The sequence below is a fragment of the Trichoplusia ni genome, chromosome 14 (assembly GCF_003590095.1).
Source record: "Trichoplusia ni isolate ovarian cell line Hi5 chromosome 14, tn1, whole genome shotgun sequence".
NCBI lineage: Eukaryota > Metazoa > Arthropoda > Insecta > Lepidoptera > Noctuidae > Trichoplusia > Trichoplusia ni.
Window position 1 is genome coordinate 8,220,974 of NC_039491.1, and position 19,368 is coordinate 8,240,341.

The 19,368-nt window shown below is 33.1% G+C and overlaps 1 protein-coding gene across 1 annotated transcript in view; it reads right to left on the reverse strand.

Moving 5' to 3' along the window:
• The window catches only part of LOC113500475 (poly(rC)-binding protein 3), a 172,659-nt gene that overhangs the window by 109,883 nt on the left and 43,408 nt on the right, over nucleotides 1-19,368 (reverse strand). Inside the window, exon 2 of the mRNA XM_026881288.1 lies at nucleotides 8,941-8,966. The gene's annotated coding sequence lies outside the window, so the exon portion shown is untranslated. The remainder of the gene's footprint in view (nucleotides 1-8,940; nucleotides 8,967-19,368) is intronic.

Consider the following 19,368-nt stretch of genomic DNA (forward strand, 5'->3'; position numbering starts at 1 on the left):
TTGAACGTGTCACCAAGCTCTTATCAAAATAAATGGACGAACGGGCGGCTGCAATTTTTTACAACGCACTTTTTCAATAGCTGCGGTCTGACAGATTAAATGATAACTGATATTTTTTTTAACGTTATGAAATAAGATAGAAAGTAACAAATTTGAAAGAACGGAAAAATAAAACTCTTTTATTTCTTGAAATTTTTAAAAAATGAAAAATTTTTGACTAAATGAACAATTAATCAAGTCGATTACAAAGAAAAATATGATTTACTTTAAATAATACACAATACGTTTTGTTCCAATATGAGTTCATTAGCTATCGCTCAGAGCGATGTTGCATTATTACTTTTACTCTTCAATTCTTTAGTACAAAATTGAGACTGTTATTTTAAAAATACAAATTATTGTTGTTGCTACGAGTGCTCTACATCATTCAAAGTGCGACAAAATCCAATCTAAATAATAACTTTCTATGAAATATAGATGTTGTCTTTGTAACTCGTCATTTTGGGACGTAAAACCATTAATCCACGTCAAAAGCTTTGGGCAAAAGGTAAAGTGACCAATTCCGAGGCGTCCCTACTCTTGGAGATTAGCAAAATCGCTACTGACTTGATACATTAACCGCGAGTTTTGACGAAAACCACTTGCTCTAGGAACACCCCTAATGGTATTAATCCACTTCACTATACTTACTTTTCGAACAAAACCTTCGTCAAAAGATATTTTTAATAACTTCTGACTTCTCTCAGAAACTCATATCATTTCTACTTCGTCACTGTAAATTTCAAACCCTCTTAAATAACAAGTCGAAAACGTTGAACTCTGCAAGTTTAACAATAATGTTCAAAGTTGAGATGAAACCGAACTCCAAGACGGACACTTCACCTGAAAGCAACTAAATATCAATGGTGGGGCTCTATCAATTTTAATTACTTGAGGTAAATGTCTGAATTACGGTCCATTATCAAAATGAAAGCGAGACGATCGCGCGCCCGATAGCCACAGTAAACATTCATTTGTTTCATATTCTTCTCCTCGAATGGCCCGTGTTTTGTCCAAATATAACAAAACAAATTATATTTATTCAGCGATACCTGACGGTGACATATTTTGTTATTATCTCTAACGGTAAACGTCACGTAGGGAAATAATTAAATTCTTAATTATCCCACATGTCTGGCGCTGACGTTTTATACGAGTACCTTAACAAGTTTTTGGCCGCAAAACCTTGAAGGGATATCCTTTTCGCGCTATTTACACGCGGTGGTCGTCAATCATAGTGTTCTAACTTTTAACTCTACTAACGACTCTCTGTTTCTGTTTATGAAAACACAAAAGTAACATTAGCAACAACATTACTACGTGATTGTATTATTTTATAACAGTGTTGGTAATATTAACGTTAAGCTAACACTAGCCCAGCTTTATTCAAATGAAAAAGGACATTAATTTCTAAAAGAGTACAGTACAATAGAGACACACAATAATTAACTAAAAATAATATACTTATTTCGTCCCGAAGTTCAAATGGAATAAAACATTGTAAAAAGAAAATGGGGAATCGCCATTAGTGCAGAGCCGATTAGCACAACATTTCTCGGTATTAGTGTTTGTTCGAACGGGAGAGTAGCTCGTACGACAGTATTTGTTATCTAGTCGAGTGCAATATGAAATAATACAAGCTAACGGTAACTGCCGTTATCGCCGTGTATATAGCCCTTGTATCTCTGCGTTGGCTTTAGATGTAATGAAAATGTTAGCAACAAATATTTATTTTTGTTCGCTAATAGTAGATGTTATGAGGATCGTAATTAGTTGTTTCTTAGATGCTAAACAGAACTCAGTGTGGTTATTGTAAACATTTCGCTTAATATTACTAGCAGCTTGGGGTTGTAGAAATTGTCGATTTTTTATGAATAAATCTTTTTGAATAAACGATATTCCATTTTCAAACAATATTTCCAGAGATGTCGAGATTCTATTATCGCGATTAAATAAAGCATTATCGGATAACGCGATCTAATTTTCGTGATCATAAAATATGTATTCGATTCAACAATATTTACAATTTAAATTCAGAGAGCGTATTCATTGTTTGAATTGTACAAGTCGTGATCAAGATTCGAAGGCAGTTTCCCGATGCGTGAGATTCCAACGGCAGTAAGTAGCTTAATGGTCCGGAACACATTGGAAATTTGCACTTGCCCCAACAGGTTTGTACGATCCTATTTTTTTAAGCTCGCCGTAGAACCGCAAGTTTCGCGCGATTGTGGTAGGTCTTTGTCTGTGAGAGCATAATTACTTAGTACTCGGTTTATTTAGTTTGCAATTTAATCCGAGGTACAAATGGTAATGCTAATGTTACGCTTTCATGTATTGTAATTGAATCGGGGCCTTTTTCATTTGCTATCTTTTCTCTTGTAATTTTTTCTCTAACGTAATTTACCGATTTCGAATTACTATAAAACGTTTATAAAACTTATATTGTCTTTCAAAACTGAACAAAACAACATAATTATCATACGCAACAATAATTACGAAAGCAAGACCTTTTCAAAGCTCCTATATCCCCCAATACTACTCAACATACAATTCTCTCGAAAGATTTCGCGACGGATTCTTTAACAACTGTTCCGGGGGTTACACCTAAATCATAACTTATATCTTCTACCCACGGGGACGAAGTCGCGGGCAACAGCTAGTGTACCTATAAAAGATACCTACAATGTACCTAGAATATATTGGTTCGTCGTAATGAAACTAGTTCCATACTATAATTGCATTAAACTCGATGTTTCCACGTGTACACAAGCCTTGTGCTTATTGCCCGTACGTTCTCTATGTAGTCCGTACGTGTAGGTTAATCCAGTTACTACAGCCCTTACAGTGATAGCTATGGTTTCGATACAACGTTCGCTATTGGTCTTGTACCCTGTTAATGGCTAGAGAGCGACCTGAAATTGACGACAAATGGATACATTGAGATATGATCAATTCATTACGTATTATGACGTCATATTAGCTTGGATTGAAGTCGATTACTGGCTTGTTTAATTCTTTTTTTTTTTTGTCACCTCAGAACCTCGGACTAATTTTGGCTCAGTACTTTTTATTAGAAGGCTTTTGTATGAGTATGTTTTAAAAAAAATCATGTTTATAGGTTTCAGTCAAAAAGGTTTTTCAACCTCTAACCTAACCTTTCTCCAAAAGCTTGTAAGTATTACCACGTGCAAACCCCAATATGTATATCTGTCAGAACGGGGTCAGAGAAAAGCCATGTTAAATGTAAAATTTTAAAGGTAAACATTGGACGTTATCTATCCAGTTGGGTTTACCCCGTAATCAGGGGCAGACCCGTACGCGCAGGGGTCTGACATCCGCAGACAATTTAGTGGCGTCAGGCCAAAAGGGCCCCTGACCTCCTGACCGGCGTGTTAGCCCGACGTGACTCGGATCCACAAACTAAAACCTCATTTGTATAATATTACATACAAACTCTTCATATTTAAACATCATATCTTTTTACTGCATTCGTTAACAAATAATTATCGTACGTTTACGAGTGTTCAAATACAGTCGAATCTAAAGGTTGGAACATAAAAGTATATATTCTCACAAAGAACACACAACGTTATACTAACAATAAGTACGTAAGTACGTATGTTACACGCTATATACAAATACAGCTTTGTACGCTTGTAAAACAATTTTCGTAATTGGATAAAAGAGAATAGAAGCACGATTCGGATTTATGAAAGGAGGTTCTACAAATATCTTGCTTAGTTTAAGGCGTTTGTAATTCTTTTATAAATTAAAAAAAAAACACAAAACGACAAGTCTAATAGTGACGACTTCGAATTATTCTTCTCAAAGCGTCATGCGATCAGCTTTTGAACCGAGTTAAACATATAAAGGGTAACTGAAAGGAAGAGCGAATCGCTTAAGTATTCTTATCACAGCACGTTAATAAAATATTCATTGAGTAACCCTTAAATTTTGAGAGAAACCTCTTTGTCTGCAAATGACCCAAGCTGAGTGATATAAACAATTTATTCTTTCCGATTTTCAGGTGAAATGGGTTAAGTGTTAACTTTAAATAAACTATACCTACGCGTATACATATATCGATAATTTCGTCAATAAACAAACAGATTATTGGTTATATTCACGAAGTAAAGTTTATCAAAACTCTTCTTGACGTGGACGAAGACAATGCAAGTTTTATGAGGTAAGATTAGCCAGTCTCTTAGGAAGGAATCACGATCCCGATATAATTTAGTTATACCAAACTTTCGTAAGAGCAATGCTTTGTCGGGTAACTTAATAAATTAGTAGGTCCTCTATTAATATTTGATACGGTTGTGTGTCACTCCGGTGACGGGAAAGTCAAACAAATAACAGATTCATAAAATATTACAAACTTTTTACTTTTTTTATGTGTCTTTTGTTCAGATTTCTGCTTTGGAGGAAATAATTTCTTTCTTAAACACAAGTGAAAAAAATATCTGTCTTCGTTGACATGGTTCTCCTTTGGAAGATTTTTTTTTAATAATGTGGAATTATTAAATGATTTCCTTACTTATTTAAAAGAAGGAAATAAGTTGCATTTCTTTTGAACGAATTTCATTCGCTTACAGCCAGCAGTTGGAATACGAGCAAAAAGAAAATAAATGGTTTATTATATTCAGTACTTGTAGAATGCAGCATATTTCTCGCTATGTTACGAACTACTGACTTTGGGCGGTAATATTCAACTGCGTGAATACCTAACTTACTATTACTATTTTGGCAAGACGTAAAATATATTTATTAAATTTGTAAAGCATTCCTTACTAAGTTTCTGATTTTAGAAAGTACTTACTACTGAAATCATTAAAGTAATAACGAATTATGTTACTAATTTGAAATGAACCATAAGAAGACGATATAAAGTTTAAAATTAAATGAAGTAAATGAATATTATGAACTATGATGTTTTAATCAAAACTTTAGCAAACACATTAGAACTTTGCAAGACGAACATCAGCTGTCTTGAAGTGCAGTATTAAGTATATGAGTAATGCAAAAGTTGACTTTTGTAATTATCAACATGATTAAAACAGTTTTAAAGATTTTTGTTTTAAAGTAATGCAAAATTTGAATATGAAATAAATCCACAAGAAAATTAGATCCCATACTACAATGTATATTTATTATTTATTCTAATTGACACTCTGATCAACAAGTAGCTATCATGCTTGTGTATCGAACACCTGTTTATACTATGTAATCGCATACAGAAGTAACATGTTAATTAATCCATTTTGAAACTCGACACGTAAATAAACACTTTGAGGATAGCTGTGCCGCGTAATTTAGCATACTCAGTTACTGTTATCTCAACGGCAATAAAGCCGAAATTTGTTCAGCACCAATATTAAATAAGTAATTACTTTCGTCACGTCAAGCATTAACAATGAACCTGAATAAAGGTGAAAGCGATTCGATATCTGGTTGGTACGGACTCCGGACGGTTCGCACTCTCGTAAGGGCTGCACCTGTACCGGTGGGCCGACCAACGCGTCGCCTGCTAACGAGGTTGCCTCAAACAATCAGAAGTCAAGCAGAAATTGATGGGGTGTTCCAAACGGCGTGCACAGACGTACCACCCGCCTTAATTAAAAGACTTCACTCAAGCGTAATTCGCAATATCGGATCGTCTGTCTCTCTGATGTTCTCAACTCTATGGATTTGTATAAGACGGATTACACAATTTTGTTGAGTGGAGTCCGCAGTGTAAATAATTATTTCATTCCACGGCGTCCTTATTGGAGACATTACAGCGACGTTCAGCCGCACAATGATTGTAGATGCAAAAGAAAATTGAATTAAGTATTCTGATCATGGCAGTACTTGAGTGAATTATTATTAGTCAACGAAAAACAAATTGATATTTATGAAGCGATAAATTGTCACCCTAAAATATTGTAATGTTTCGGATAAATCGGGTATTAACGACCTTTGTAATATTTTATAGGGTTTCAATCACTGATTATAGCGAAATAATATTATTGTTCGACCCTTTCGAAATACACGGATTGGTTATGTTTACAAATAATATAAAACAAGACTTATTAATGTCATCAGACAATATTGTTATTGTTTGACTCTACCCTTTACAAAGAAATTGTAGCGATACTTGATAAATTATGAACTTTATCAAACTCTATATTCTAAAACACAACTAATAATTATCTGCAATAAATAATACACACTAACAGCCGAAACTAAACATACAAATTACATATAACATTAAATTATTAGCAATAATTCTCTAAAACGTAAATTACAATGACGGTTACGAACGCTTTGATAATTGCCGCCGTTTTGTACTACTTCCTATAATGTAGGGTTGTATTTGTGTGAGGCAATTAAACATCTGAAGGCTATTGACGTCCATACGCGGTAATAGGGCTCTATCAAGAAACAATAGATCATAGGCTCTATCACGCGTATATACATACCTACATATGATATTATATGTATTGTTGAGCTCAAGTGCGAACGCGTGACGTCACAAGCGTATGTTAGCATTATTATTTTGTCGTTTGAATTTAATATTGTTGTAAATTAATTGTACTTGCTGTAAAATATCTGGCAGTGTATTTAAGTTTATAATATTGTATACTAACACTAGCTGATCCAGCGAACTTCGGTCTGCTGTGCTGATTTGTAAATTTAGACCACCATTTTGGCCCTGGAGGCCAAAAAAAACATTCGAATCGATTCAGCCGTTTTAGTGACATTACACTATTAGTAGAATTATACCTACTTCCTATAACGATTGTTAACGGGTTTTATTTTTAAGTTAAATTAGTTGGAAAATTTTAACTCGTCTTCCACCTAGCTAAAGACAAATCCATAAGAATGGCGTCAAAGAAAATGAAATATAAAATACGAACCTCCTACTAATAGAGCAGATATTGATCTTATTTTCATTTAAGTTTCATAGCATCTCACAAAACACTAGCGACAAAAACTGTCTTAAAGCATTCCATTATCACATAATGTGTTTTAGCCACACAAATGGAGACGGATAGAGGAAAATCGGAAAAACTAACGCTAAAAGTGCACCGCCATCTATGACCTAAGGCTATTTGTCAAGATTTGTGGGCAAAGGCATCATTTATAAAATTGTTTGTCAGTTTGTCTGCAATAGTTCAAAAAGTTCGTCTGATTCAATAATGTAGTTACAGTTTTATATTCTCAACTTTGTGGACATTGAATTACTGTAGATGTGCTTTTATTACCTCCTTTCTTTGAAAACAGTTTTTTAATATTGTAAGTGGTATTAAATAAATTTCTAAATGCATGGATTTTTTTAAAATTAAATTTAAAGACTGAGTTTGTTTTTCCTAAGTACCACAAATAAGAGAAAGTTGTTTTTTAATCCATAACATATTTTTTTTTGTATAATTTTGAGTTGTTTTAATTATTTTGATATTTGTTAAGTGACAATTGAGAATTAACTAATAGACTAGAGGACTTTATTTTATTTGCTTTCGAAACTATATTTTATTCGAGTACACTCTATTCGTCGATAGTGATAATTTTAAGAACCAGAAAACCCTTTCAAAATTCAATAAACAACTATTATTAGCACCAGTAGCACAGCATCAAGGAACAATCAATAATGTTGACGAATTAATCCTAATGTCAATTCGCGAGAACAAGTAGGTACAGTAGGCATTGCCACCTAATTGTGCCCACTCCAGTCTTGCCCGCTTGACTGACTATCAATAGTTGCTTCTACCTATCATATGTACCACAAACATTGTTGTGTTATTGTCTGACTGTTTGCATACAAGCTTTGGTCTTATAGATTTGTATGAAACGGTAAAAAGTAGATATTGAGTCAAGTTGAAGATAATGTGGCAAATGGGGGTTGAATTTTCTTAAAAGGTGCAAATGCGATTTCGCTTTTGTTTGTTTTTTTTTTAAGCTTTAACTCCAAGAGTGGCTTTAAAATATATTTTTCTGTAAACTTTATTAAAAAATGTATCCCAGTAGATAACTATCAAGAATGGGAACTTTGCGAGGAACACAAAAAAAATATAATATTTGAAAACTTAATAGTTCTGTCATAAGTTTTTTTGAGCATTTTACATTCCTTTTTTTTCATAAAATGCTATCACAGAGCTCATTCAAAGCTTTATTATTCATATTTCAAGCACTTTACAAATGCACATAAAACACAGAATAATTAAAACCTTTGCTCAAACAAAACGTGTATTTCATCTTCATTTCACTTTACAAATAAATTCTTAGTTTAATTATTTACACACGACTGTCCTAATTGCATTAAAATCTGAACGTGAGTTCAGAGTGTTCGTCACATTATTATGAGGTCTCTTTGCAAAGCAAGCCTCTCTAAAGAGGAATAACTAATAAGTTTATTTAACTATGTATCATAAAAAGCTTTGCAGATATATATTAATTATGATCTTACACACAATAAAGAATCTAGCACTTCATTTGTTTCATTAGAATAATTTTCTACTCTTTGTATAATTACCTTTCATTATTTTCTTTGCGATTAATTCTCATAGTATTTACCAAATAGAGAAAATAAAGGAGTATTAGTAGGTAAATGAGTAATTTATTAGTATTTGCTTTCCATTTCATAAAAGGTTTTGTAATAAAAATCAAAGCCGTATAACAGCTTTCAGCAAAACGTTAAGCTGGTACATTTAATTAATTACCGCATGCGAACCGTGTATTTTTCATAAAATATTCATTTGTTTGAAAAGCTTTTAAGCAAATAAAATAAACCGACTTTATAGTTACAGTTCAAAGTGCTACAAAGTGCTGTGATTTTTTGACGAATAAACGGAAATTACGTCCATGTGCACAAAACATTTGGATAAAGTCTCGCCTTTTTACCGCCAGCTGAAAAGTCCTTACCTGAACAGTAAATCCCCTGGTCCAATCTGTAACAAAAACAATACGTAACATCAGTGAGAGCCAACGTGACCCAAAAACTAATGGCGGACAAATATATAAGACAAGCAATACACTTATCATGTCGTAAAACTGAGGAGGTAACAGTTTATTGACCCTAAAGGCGTGTTATCGTTACATTTGCATAAGGCCACGCATACACACGACCTCTTACTCCCACTAACCCTCCGTTTTTACGAGCGAAAAGTACCTATATGATCTAGGTACATCGCAATACGCCCGCGTCGATATATTTTTTAACGTCCACTCCATTGTAACTTACAACTTTCGATACTATAAAATATTGACATACCATTTAAATACGAAAGAGGCAGTTTTACAAGTTCAGTAACTCAATAAACGCGGGTTGAATTTTTATTTTTAAGAAATTCGAACCGAACAATCATCTTTGTTTGAATGCTAATTAATTTGAATTAATTTCACACTTTGAAAAAGATATAATCGGATAGACAATGGTGAATTACTTTTTGGGGGAACTTGATTGTGACGGAACCCGCTATTATGTCGGGCTCCATTCTCAAATGCTTTTAGAATTTATTATTTTATTAGTGAAACAGCTTCTTAGACGTCAAGAAAGTCCTCTACATTTATGTACCGTAAAAAATTCCAGTTGATTGCATTCAGAAGTTGAATTTGTACTTCTTCCGTCGTTCATTCAGTGAAGTTTGCTAACTCACAGTGAAGTGAATTTGCGCAAACAGAATTTTGAGCAGCATGCTAATTTACAAGATATCGTATTCGCATTAACAATACAAATAATTTACGAAGCAAAAAGTGTACAAAATTGTTTCTTATTATAATTTGAAATGTTGGCACAACGGGTCTTATCGCTGGGATAGAATTACACAATTATGTTGAAATTAAGTGAAGCTTCAGTATCTATTTTCTAAATTTTTTTCAATGATGGAAGGTATTTATTTTATGTGATTGACACAGGACAAAAATACCTGCCATCGTTGAAACATTATTACAACCTTCTTTCGTGTTGAAACTAAACTCGTTTAACCATGCGGAGTTAAAACTATCAATCTTCATGCATTCATGTTAACCAGGCACCACTTAACCCCTATAAGTGAAGAGTTACCATCACGTATAAACTCTGTCTATCTCATTAATGTTAGCAGCGAGAGCATACACAACGTGTATCTGTGCAAAGTGACATGTATCTAAACATGTGTTCCCATATTTTGCCCTCCACGCAAAGTTTGTCCGCAGCTTTAAATTGTATCAGTACACAAGCGTTAAAGCTCAGTTTTCAATTCAAAGTTAAATTTTGCAATCACTAAACGCAGCCAAACTCGAATCTCCGGAGATATGACGATACGATTTAGTCTCTCACGGAGCTCATACAATACTTGCTTCATACATATATAAGTACGTACATAAGTAACGCTTGGGGTGAGATTTGTTCATTGTTATGTAGCTACACGATGTGAATGGAGTGATGGGTACCTTGTGACTTAATTCGTACCTCTGAAATGTTGAAACCTTTAGTTTATGGATGGATTGGATAGTCGGGACTAAATCACATGTCGATGTATTTATTTGAAAATTATGTAGTCATAAAACAGTAAAAAAAAACAAACGAAAAAGTCATAATCTAAAACAACCAACCCCGAAATTCCCCCACTTTGTTGCTAAGACATTTATTTCCCGTTATCTTTATATTGTAAATACAAAAGTTTTGATGTTTTGATTGATAGCTCTTGAGTTGACTATTGGTGCGCTATGCGATACGCCATAACGAAAACCATTGACTAAAATTAATATTATAAATTAAAAAAGAAAATAGTCTATAGATGGCATGTATGTTGTTTCTTTTTATGAAGTCCATTCAAAGATTCTCAGTTTAAATATTGCTTATTGTGGCACCCTTAATTTTTTATTTATTTCATTAAATCTTCTTGCAATGGGTTAAGCAATCAATAATATTTTGTATATCTTTCGAAATAACTATGTACCAAATAGCATAGGAGGTCTTTTTTGACTGTCTAACCGGTTCTACTAAATTGAGCTGTAAGAACACTAAAAATCAAGGTTAAATATCTAATAATCGTTAATAATTAAAATATAGACAAACAAACTTAAAAAAAAACCGTTTAATGTATTTTCACAACCAAATTATAATTAATCATTAAAACTTTTATAAACAATACCCATCAAAAATTTCCTTAGTATTACCAGAATTAAACCATGTTCAAATATTTGGGGCCGCACTTAATACAATACCAATAGCGGCACGCTTATCTAAGATCTGTATAGATTTACATATTTAAAGGTAATTTCACCACAAAATTCCTCTGAAAGCTTTCAATATCTTTCAGTAACTCTATAATTCATCGTTTAGTTGGGTAACGGGCCCAAAATTTAATTTTGTTGTTAAATCGTCTGTGGCCCTTGAAATCCACGGTCACTTAAAACTTTGTGAATAACAGTACCGTTGTGTTGACGTAGTTTTTGTTTATAAAAGCTAGTTTATACAGCTTTGGAATTATTGTTTTGAAAATCTATTCAAGCCCTGTTTTAAAGTTCTTTGAAATGGTTATTAAATTCATGGTTGTCCTACAATGTTCGTATAGTTTAGTTATTTGTCTTCTTACTTCACATTTGAATGGCCGAATATTCGAACGCCACTTAGTTTAGAGAGGACTTTAAATCTCATGCCGTCACTCACCACTCATAATTATGTAAAGAACTACTGCTTTTTGAAGTAAGTCAGTACAAGAAAATTAAATAACCACTCCAAATAGTAAGACTCTAAAAAATATTTAAATTACGAAGATATAAGTCTTACATGCGTAACAATTTCATCAACGGCAATGATTGTTACATTCAATTAAGCAACGATTTCATCAAAACATTCCTTAAAACTCCTTAGAGTAATTTCTTGAAACACGATTTGCACTAATTAAGCTTGTTTTCTCTTCTAATTATCTCCTGAATATTCGCCGGACGTAATCACTTGACCCCAAAATTGTTAGAGATATTGTTTGTTTACTCTCCAGAGGACGGAAAACAATGAATTTCTTTCGTAAACAACGGGAGCAAGCAGGTAATGAATATGCTGAAACAAAGCACCCGATGCGGGGGGCTCATTAGCTATTCACTCGCTGTGCCTGCCTTAAAAATCATTTACAAAAGTCTTGATGAATTCGCCTTGTTTATTCCAAACGTCCGCTCCTCAACTCAAATTGTTTTACATTTTATTGTAATATTTCTTTTTGATATGCAAGTTCCGCGACGTTTATTAAACTTGTGGCATGTATGGCACGTTGAGTTTCATAACGAATTCCAAACTTGGATTTGGCGACAGCTAGCTGTCTTCAGGATGGTAATTGTTTAAGTGCTGGAAAATGCGAGTGATATACGTTCTACATAATATGTATTTATAATTTTAATATGGTTTTTTTTCTTTACTTCCTGTTTATTTATAATACAATTTCTATATTGTTCTATAATGAAAACAAGAAAAATATCAAGTTTTTTAATTAATAAAAATGGCAGTTAGTAAAAAATTGGGATGATTCCACATCATCGCATTAAACTTCAAATACTAGTAACTATAATTTAAATAAAATCCCTGTTTGTAAACAGAACGTTGATTAGATAGATTTTACGTAGCTGAGTACACAATCTACTCAAACAACACGTTAGCTTGAATATTAGATGAAATATTGTTTGAATGAAACTTCGTAACTGAGTACAAACTCACGACTTCAGATATAGCAGCCAGCCAGGAATCAACTTGTAGTTAGTTACATCAAGTTAGTGCTGCCTTATTGCTGTACCCAACAGATTTAATAGTTTACAATCGCTATGAATAATGCAGTTTTGATAACTCCGTTGTTATAATCGAATTTGGTCGATGAAGTGGAAATGTATTCGAGACATTGTTTTGTTTGTAACTAATGGTTTCCTAAAAAGTAAATTCAAGGTTTTATGAAAGCACGAGGTCATGTTTTAACTGTTTTAAGTGTTGGTTTTGAACAAGGGTTGTGAGAATTCTTCCAAGTACCGATTGAAAGGGTTTATGTATTTTTATATGAAAATGATGACTATAACCTGTTAATCAATGTTAGTCAGGGAAATAAAAAAGCATTTATTTTATATTTTGCCAGAAATAGTGTATTTCTATTTGCGGTATTTAAAATATGAGTAGACATTTTCTCTTTGATTTACTATTATTTATGTTAAAATAAATCTCTCTAAGATAACTGTTAAGTGTATCTTTGGATGATGACAATAAGGATTTACGAGTAACCTCAGTATATTGGATTTACTAACCTAAGCATAAAAATATTTAATACTTGTTTCAGGAATAAATGTATTTCCATTGAAAAATAATATTCGGTAAATTCGTGAAATATTTAATACGAGACCTTTTCAACTACAACTGTTTCATTTCTTTTTTATACCTTTGCAACCTAAACCTAGCAGTGACCCTTTTTACCTTTTGAAAATTTAATCAGGTATATTTTCCTACGAAGTACGAAATATTATAAGAATTTTTCAAACACAAAATGTAAAAATGTGGTCCTCGAAATTCGAACTAGTCATAATTTATAAAAGGTTTTATTTTCCTAGAATACACCCACACAATCCAACAGATTTACGGATGAATAAAAAACAAAAGCTTATTTTAGAAACTGGCTTTTCATTAACATTATCTAATATATAAAATTATCGTCTCACCGTATACGTTATTGATATTCTCCGAAACAGCTCGACCGATTCTTATGAGAATTTATGTTCATATTCAGTAGGTCTGAGAATCGGACAGAACCTAGATTTCATTCACCCAAATACACATTTTTTACTCCCTAGAACTCATTTCTATGGCAAAATGACGTTTCATGGGACAGCTACTTTAAAACAACAATAAAAAAAAACAACAAAATCATTTTTTTAACACAAGAAAACAATAACTTCTTCTCTTGACTGCATTGCCTTAAATTCCCGATCATCTATCAAAGGGAGATACAGCCAGAAGCATCGTGTTTATCACCATTTCGCCCCACTTACTGGGGACATATTTACAGATAGACCGCCAGTATTTTACCAACTTTGCACATGCACGACGCAGTTTACGGCCAGAGGTCGGACGAACAACACTTGTTACACGTGCGCGATAAATATTAGATCACACATCTCCATGGCGCACTCAAATAGACTAGATTATTGTTATTTGCATTTTTGGAGGAGCTTTGGAAATGGTTTTGGGTTTTAATGTTGAAAGTACTTGAGTTACCTTTTCAGGCTGATTTATCGATGATGATTGTTATCGATGGACCAACAAACCATCAAACAGGAAATTAATAACAACTAATGTCCTGTTTAACTCGATTTCATGGAAGTGAGTTGAAACTACTAAGATCTTTATCTTTTTTTTTTCTAAATTGCCTCAAATGTGTATAAGTTGATTAAAAACAAAATGTTCAATCTTAATTTTTATATTTATTACAAACGGAATACCAAACTAATAAATAAATCCAAAATAAAAAGAAAGCACAATGTTAATTAGTTTTCGCTACAGGTCTAAGCAATAAAATGAACCAAAACGATAGTCTGGAAGTTTCTTATTAACCCTTGTACCCAATCTCGTACTAAAAGACTTTACGTAAAACATTTTTCTTACATTACATTGGTATGTGAATACCCTTAAATACCTTCCAACGGACTCTTTGTACCTATTGAGTCATTTTGTGGATTCATTATTAAATTCTCTATCCTAGGTTTGAATTTACTACCCTTTACGAACCTGAATTAGGATACCAGACTTCTATACGGAGCTTGGCAAAAAAAACTTAGAACTTGGACTTTGGAACTCTATTTTTATGAACATAAAGTTGTAATTACAATAACAGGACAAGACCTTGGAAATTCTTGCTTTTTACTACCCTACGTCGTTGTAATACTTTAATTAAGATCCTCGTACCCTTATGTAATATGTGCATTTTAAGTTAACGCAAGGCATCATTGACGTAAGGTGTAAAGGAGAAGATTAAAGAAGGCCAGTTAGACCGAAATTACAAGTTGTAGTGAGCAAGCTGAGATTAGCTCTTTACGTTATGTGAGAGTCGGTGGGACCTCCAATCAGGGGCACTTACAACCCGTTCTATCTATTTTTTTATGTAGTTAATGTCGGCTGATTAAAACCTCCTTCGTATCGTGATCGTTTCTGCTATTGCGATTGCCTACATTGCTGTAGAATTATGCACAAAATGTAAGGGTAGGCTTAGCAATTTTCACAAATACATTTTCGAACCCAACAAATCATTCGAGAGCCAATTTCCTCAATCATTTTCGAAAATGTGACAAAATGACAACTAAAAATACTGCTCCAATGAATCCTTTGTTCAAAATATCAGGTTGTTAATTAAAACAGGCGCGTACAACAGGCACTCGAACCATTGTCACTAACATATCCCACATGTAATTCGTATTTATACAAAATACAGGTTCACCGCGTGACGCTTTTAGTTTTCACGTAATTTTTCGATGAAAGTAAACATGTCGTGTCATCGCATGTCATGTTTTGCTTAAACGAGCCAAAAACGTGTAAATTACGAAAGCCTGTTGCGGTTTTGTTAGTTTAGCTATGTAAATAAATTGTTGTTTAAAATGTTATGGATAGAGTTTACGTAATTATGTATATCTTGTGACTATTTGTTGCCCGCGACTTCGTCCGCGTGGTTAGAGGATATAAGTTTGGAATTTTTGAACGGAAGCCCTCGAACATGAATAATTTTTCCTGTTTTTTTACACATTTTCCGTTGTATCTTCGCTCCTATTAGTTGCAGCGTGATGATATATACCCTAAAACCTTCCTCGGTGAATGGTCTATTCAACACAAAAAGATTTTTTCAATTTGAAAAAGTAGTTGAGATTAGCACGTTCAAACAAAGAAACAAATTCTTCAGCTTTATATATTAAAGTATAGATATGAAAACTTTTTTAAAAACTTAACACAGAACCATTTTTTTACGTTTGGCTTTGAGCAATCGTAGGAAAAAAACGCTTTGACTTAACTAGTGTCTTATTATCAAGTAAAGCACCACTTCTTACTACATTTTTTTTTCTCGTAAATTCTGAACAATTAAAAACAACCTCAATAAATGTTAACTATGTTAAATACTTTTCACATTTGTTTTCTGACATTAAGTAGCGACTAACATCACTCCATCCATATCACAAAATTAAATTCTTAAAAAATATATGAAGGGCCGCACAACACTAACCAATGATGCATCAGTTTTCACTGTAAAAGGCTGCAGGCCGGCAACTGGCTACCGCCAGAATTTCCCTATCCATATTTGATCGGATTTACTCGACAACACTTACTCCGTCCACAAACTCGCGCCAAGGTGCTTTATATATCGAAAAATTCTCTTTGCTCCCGCCATATTTACTGTACTTGGATTTTATATTTTGGTACGAAATACTTTTGGGGAGATGAAGTCATTTTTGATGTAGTTTTAACGTGGTGGAATTGTTAAAGCGATATTGTTTTAAAAAAGGTAACGTAATTTTACAAAAACATTAAAAAAACTAACTATCATAAACTTGAACGTGTGTAATGTGAATTGATGTTGATTAGGATCTTCAGGCAGCAAAAAATGAATGTAATGAATTTAGCGCAGAGTTTCAGTACATCGCGGAAAAACACCTAGCATCTCTTTAAAAAAAACACGATGATGCATTAATCTCTCATTCACACAAGCGGGCAATTGCTTTCACGCCTATATGAAGCTTTAGTATGTATATGCCTCAAAAGTTCCTTAAAATCCCAAAAAACAAAATATCAACCATCAATGCGTTCCAATCGCACAGCTTCAAAACAAAAGAAACGGGCATGTTTATTTTATTCTTGACTCAAGAAAAATATGTTTGGACATCGAATAAAACAAAGTTTCACAAACAAAACATTCAGACATGAAAAATGGGAGTTTATAGTTGAGAACTGTGATAGTCAACGCAATGTTAGTGAACCACTGGGATTAATATAACGGCCAATTTAAGTCCTAATAAATTTTGTTAATGTGTAAACATCTAAGATATTGTCTAGACTACTGGACCATCAATCTTTATTTAATACTAATTTGGTTCTTATTGATTTCTAAGTTAAAATACGGTGAGGTAAAATAGCCATGTATAATTTAAATTGATAAGCTATGTGCCATTTTTGTTTTTATATTTCACTAGCTTTTCGAACGCGTCGATGTCGGTTATATCGCGTTTCCAAGAGAACTCTTCAAAAGTCCGGGATAAAAACTATGTCCTATGTTCTTTCTCAAGGTCAACTCTATATCTGTACCAAATTTCATTAAAATCACTTCAGTGGTTTAGATGTCAAAGCGTAACAGACAGACAGACAGAGTTACTTTCGCATTAATAATATTAAGTAGGGATGATTAGTATTAGACAGCACTTTTAAATCAAGAACAAATATTTAAAAGCATAACAAAGTATTATGTAAATTCTTAAAAAATATTTGCATGCATAAAATTAAGACGAGAAATATTGCTCGATATTATTGCTGAAGTCTAAAATATTAACGTACACTGCCGCTTCTGATGCATATAACATCAACGTTAATTAAAGAGACGGCGTAATGTATATAATTATATGCAAATAAATTCACGTTTAGCTGCGAAATGCGTCAAGACCGTGATCTGGGTCGTCTCTGTGTCTGCGTGTTTGTAGCCTACAAAATGGATTAAGGCCCTTCATAAGAGGGATTGAATTAATAACAAATTAGAATATGCGTACGTGAGTACCTACATAAATATTATAATTTATTTATTAATCAACTCACCTTGACTTTTAGTTAGCAAAATTTAAAACAAGTTTAACATAACAATCAACGATATAGCGAAATTGAAAAATTTCAGTCAAAGAAAAATACAACGTTCAGGGAATTTCAACATTTGTCGAACAATCATTACTTCTACAAGCACGGTAATATAAGTATAGGTACCCCAAAAAACTTCAAGGGATACGTAGGTAGGTCCAAAAGTACCTAAATTATAAAGCTGACTAAAACAGTCTTACAATTTGCTAATTAGTTTGCTTAACTATAACAGGGAATTATGAAGTGAGCGCTAATTTGAACTTAGTTTCCATTTATGAGTACCCACAGAAAAGGTCGGTCCATGTTGCCTACGAACACCTCCCAAAGTAACAGGGATGCCAGTGTGGAAGGGAGATGGCACTCTACACCGTGTATCCAGCCATCTCGCTTCAACAACAGCAAAAGTCTTGCACTGGTTGTGTGTCATGTTGAGTTGCTGGTAAGCCCCCAGGTACAATGTAATATGACGCAGCAGTAATGTATTGTGTCTAAATGGACAAGTATAATTGTGACGTCATGTTATGTACCTAATACTTTGAATATAGAAAGCAATTGAAATTTTCGGAGCAGATTAAGTGAAACTCACAGGATTCGCCTAATATTTAGAAATTACAACTTTTTTTTACAATTGAAGCATATATTATGTATATCCTTGGTAATCATAAATGTAATTTAATTTTATAACAAAAAAACTCATTATCCATCAATTTCAACAAAACATTACACGTTTATCATTTAAAGGACATAATTCTACCATTACTAATGAATTTAAAATTGAAATAAATATACTGGATAACTCGTTGAACTGTCGAGTTTTTCACCCCAGTTAATACACAAGTGGTCTGTCAAAGCTTTGTGTTATACAGAAACCTCTTTAACGCAGATTTCAGAATAAAAATTTCCATTCCGAATTCGTAGAAAATCGAACAGAACCAAGAAAAAAATAGAAAACAGATAAACAAAGAGGATAACGCATTGTCGAACAAGTTTTTCGTATGATGAGCAATTTTACGAAGAAAGGGGCTTAACTTTTGAAGCTTGTTCGGTAAAAAGCATTAGGAGTGCAGATTTGAAATGAGATATTCAAAACGTTACGAGTAGTGTACGGGTTGAAACCGTCTCGTCCTACAAACTGACCTCCCCTAACTTGATTACTTGGAGAAGTAGATGTAAGGAGGACTAGAATAGACATTGAAAGGGAAAATTTGCAATTACGCGAAAATAATATTTTTTTTCTTAGTAATTTTAGTAAAAGTAATACAATATTAAGCAACAAGCGTGCAATAAAAACGTCTTCAAAATAAATACATCAAAATATCGCAAATCTTTTACACAAATCAAAATTTTGCGTATTCAATCATTCATGCGTGTACCCAAATGGGGGAATGTAATTTAATAACCGATGCGAGTGAAGCTCTGGAAATGCACCAAGTTATATTTCATAAATCGAATAATATTATTCCTATTTCAAATAAGTGACATGAGTTCAAATCACTTATGATTTCTTCCTTTTCTGAAAA